The sequence below is a fragment of the Culex pipiens genome, chromosome 2 (genome assembly GCF_016801865.2).
Source record: "Culex pipiens pallens isolate TS chromosome 2, TS_CPP_V2, whole genome shotgun sequence".
Classification (NCBI taxonomy): Eukaryota; Metazoa; Arthropoda; class Insecta; order Diptera; family Culicidae; genus Culex; species Culex pipiens.
This window is the reverse complement of record NC_068938.1, coordinates 117,620,779-117,625,198: the sequence shown is the minus strand read 5'-3', so window position 1 is coordinate 117,625,198 and position 4,420 is coordinate 117,620,779. Positions and strand designations below refer to the sequence as shown.

The window sequence follows — 4,420 nt, the reverse complement described above, 5'->3', positions numbered from 1 at the left end:
CAGTCCGACTACAGCTCCATTGGCGCTGTAGTTTGTACGTCGAAAAGGGATCTGCACGATTGGCGTATGGCGTAGCTGGCGGGCAGGTGTTGTTACGGTGATCTTTTCGCGAAGAGAGGGGCAGTCAATTCTGTCAGTTAGTACATCTGAGGCAGTCAATGCACGGGCCAGGCCACGACGCAGCTGAAGTGAGTCGAGATGCATGAGCTGACAGCGGTCTACGTATGGCGGAAGCTGCTGGGGATTTCTCCAGGGCAGTGATCTCAGGGCGTAGTGGACGAACCTTCTCTGGATACTCTCGAGCCGGTAAACAGCGTTGTTGTAGTGCGGAGTCCAGACCGCGGAACAGTATTCCAGCGGGGAGCGAACTATGGAGCAAAAAAGCAAAAAAGGCAGTGGATGTCTGTAAAGTGGCGTGTCATGCGGATCACCAAACCGAGCTGACGCGATGCTTCGGCGGTGATGAGGGAGATGTGTTGCTTGAATGTCAGTTTTGAGTCCAGGATGACACCAAGATCCTTAATGTGATCAACTCTTTGAACCAGTGTGTCACCCAGATGGTAGTTGAAGAGAATCGGGATGTGTTTCCGGCTAAACGTGATCACTTGGCATTTCCCGGGGTTGAGAACCATGTGGTTCACCGCACACCAGTCAGCGAATTTATCGAGTTCACGCTGTAAGGCTTTGGCGTCGTCTAAGCAGTCGACCTTGGCGAACAACTTGAGATCGTCTGCGTAGGCAAGACGGGGTCCAGATTTGGTGAAGTTGACATCGTTGAAAAAGAACAAAAACACTAGCGAGCCGAGATGGCTGCCTTGTCCTATTCCAGATGTGGCGTCAAAGCTTTCGGATAGTGCGTCCTCAATTTTCACCCGCAGCGAGCGTCCCGACAGGTATGACCTAAACCGACGACACGACAAGACACTCGAAGGAAAAATCTGATTAAAAATTGGTCTCGCCGTGAATCCCGTGAAATCACCGTGAGCCACCAAAGTCACGGTAAATCGAGCGACCCCTCGGTTTTCCCAGAAAATAAAATCGACTTGCAACACTGATCGAGCTGCAATATTTACATTTGGAAATTAATGTTTACAAACACTAAAATCCTTTTTTTATCAATTTGGCTGAACATTGTTTTTTGTTAAACTCTATTTTAATATATTTCGAAATTAAATCAAAATCGATTCAGGAGGCGATCTTATTGCTAGCCATTCCGGCGAACAGTTCGTCATCACGCATCGATTCCGGCAGTAACTTTAAGCGCGCTTCTTTCTGCGAAATCAGCAGCCAGCACTCGCTAGGTATTTCTCACTCTTGCTGACGCTTCGGTTAGTCCACGCTGGAGATTCGCTAAGCTCGGGGACCTATGCGAGACCTTCCTTATCTATTTCAGATTGGCCGTCGACTACTCGATCCCCTCGTAACGGACATCAAGTGCACCAAGCTGCTGGTGGAGGTCATTAGCCGTATCAGAAGGGCCCCGTCATGAAGACCCATACCGACTGTATGTCCTCACGGGCCATGGTCTAACTGGTCGGCTTAATCGACGTCCACGTAACCTGAGCGAACCCGGCACCACCTACAAGGAGGACGTTGATTCCGGGACGGCTGCTACAGTTGCTGGTGGTTACTATTTATGATCTGCGCGATGCCAAACACGACATCGCCGATCCTTGATCGTGCCGCGTTCGAGCTGGTTCAGGAGTTGGCGCGGAAGGGGGTTCGTTGTAACTACGCGGTGTTTGTGGGGGCGTCGTCTACAAATTGTGGTACGATTGAGGAGTTGGCACCGCAGGCTGCCGCGTCGTAGATGTACTTGAATGAAACGTTGAAGTTGACGGACAAGATCGTGTGGCAGAAGCATTTGTCGAAATGGCCCAAGAGGGCGCACTTTGCGTTCATGGGGAACAGCGACGGCGGCGGTGATCTTGCTGGCGTCGTTGGTTGATCACGTGGCACGGAAGGAGGAAATCATGATTTTTAAAGTGGCGAAGGAGAAAAGGATCAAGATTATGTGTGATGTTCGATCTTGACCGGATTGGACATGGAAAAGGTGAGGTTAGGCCGGTTCTGTGCTGTCCTGAGGATCAGCAAGTTCTGTGGGACAATCTGGACGTGTTTGCTACGGATCATGCGCCACACACGAAGCAGGAGAAGGAGTCGGAGAATCCTCCGCCAGGATTGGAAATGATTCTACTTAGGCCTCCCGGAACAACCCAACACCTACGTCGAGATTAATTTTAACGAAAAGTGGATCATCCCGGAGTTCCCGCCGCCCTACAAAGGTCGCTGGTTCTCGATCGCTGGCATAAAGGCTAAGTTTTGCGCGGTGAAACCGCGTTTGTGGACGGGGTCGTTCTCGCTAATCCGGGCTACGGCCAAAACTTGCGAGAATGGCACCTCAAGAAACCTCAAGAAACAGACGGGGTGTTGAGAAGCCCCTCAGAACCACCCAACTTTTTCACTTTCTCGCATCCGCTGTGACTCCACCAGCAACTACGGTAAGGACGTCCTCCTTCCGGCCGCTAGCCTCACTCCGAAGGAACGGACCATGGCCGGCAAGCACGTGCTCAGCGTTCCGATGTTCAGCAAGAAGTAGTTCAACGAGATCTTCAACGTTGCGCAAACGATGCGAGCTCGTATAACGAAAGATCTCTGTTGGACGACCTGCTGCGCTGGAAGATCATGTCGTCCGTTTTCTACGAGGTCAGAACGCGGACCAGCTGCCGCGTCGCGGGGTACTGCAATGTCTCGGAGGTCGCGTAATTTTCATGGATGAAACGAGCTCCTCCTTCAAGAAGAGCGAGACCCTTGAGGACAACATCCTCGTGATGGCCGGCTACTCGGCCGTGGGAGTGCTCCGACATCCAGAACCGGGAGCGGTCTCGAAGGCAGCCCACCACTGCCGTAAGCCGCTGATCAACGTCGGCGACGGAATCAGAGAACATCACACGCAAGCCCTGCTGGACATCTTCACCATCAGGGAGGAAATCGGAATGGTCAACGGACTGACCATTAACATGGTGGGGGATTTGAAGCATGGCAGGACGGTGCACTCTTAGGCACGCCAGCAGCGGTACGTCAATCCGAAGAGTTTGGAAATGCATGAGAAGATTACAAAGCTGGTCGAGGCGCGTTCGTAATCTGCTATTTTAGTTTTTCCACTGGGAGTGGCCGTCACGGACAAATCAACTACCGGTTTGACAAATAAAAGCTCCTCGTTTGGTTTTCTGGTTTTTTTTACGGGCATTTCCACCGACGACTCATGCAGAATCACTGTGACCAAATCAGGAGCAACATTTGAAAGGGGTGGTACGACATTGCTCTTACGGCCTTTCATTACACGCGTTTAAATGGAACGAAAAGCCGTAAGAGCAATGTCGTACCGCCCCTTTCAAATGTTGCTCCAGAAGTGGTTTTTCTCCTCTCTTTACAATTACCAAACGAACCCCCCTACCCCTCCCATTATTGTTGAACCGATTCAAGTGCGTCGGAGACCACCCGAGTTTAAATTGAATCTTAACTTCACATACTTCTTGTTTTCCATGAAGAGTAGATTCCAGAGGACCTCGAAGCGATTCAACAAGGAAACCCGGCTGTGTGACGGGGCCGGGTCATCAGTCATTAGGCACCATGTACTTCTCGGAATGTCGAATTTATTCACTTTTCCCGGAACTTATCAACAATCTGCCAGATCCAATCTGCGTCTGGTTGGCTAAGCGATCTCTTGGGCCGGAACTTGACCTAAAAGTGAGACGAAAACGAGATATTTTTGCTCAAAGGTTCACAAATTGCTGAAGAAAATTCGTTTCCTGTGGATGGCCATTTCAATTCAGCTGCTCCGAGCTGGATCGTAGATGGTTGTTCAGAGGGTTTCGGTGCCGGAGGACGCGAAGAGTGGACTCCCGGCGGCATCATCTCAGTTCTCAACGACCAGGTCCTTCTCCGGATTCCCTTTTTTCTCAAAACTAGCCGTACAAAATTTAATTTGCGTCGCTGACCTTGCCGGATTTTCGTCATTGAAGATATTTTTGTCAGAATTGACATTTCTCGATGTCAAAAGCCAGCTGCTCCAACAGAGCTGCCAAACTGAACCATTTTTCAAAGAAAATCCAGTTTGACGTTTCCAGTTCCAAAGGAACCGGAGGGATTGGCCGATTTGGTGCCCACTTTTTGGAGTCAAGTGGCTTGTCGTGTCGTCGCCTAAACCATGTCAACAAACTACCGCGGAATCCAAGTTTCTCGAGCTTGGCGATTGCTATGTTGTGATTGATCTTATCAAAGGCAGCTGACAGATCTGTGTACACCGCGTCATTTTGCGAGCGATTTTCGAAACTGTCAATAACAAACTCAGTAAAACAAAGTAGATTTTTTGCTGTGGAACGTTTCGGAATGAATCCATGTTGGTCGCTTGATAGTT

At 50.1% G+C, this 4,420-nt stretch overlaps 1 pseudogene; it reads left to right on the top strand.

Moving 5' to 3' along the window:
- Window positions 1-557: 557 nt before the first annotated feature.
- Window positions 558-3,143, top strand: LOC120417950 (CAD protein-like; annotated as a pseudogene).
- The last annotated feature ends 1,277 nt before the right edge of the window (window positions 3,144-4,420 follow it).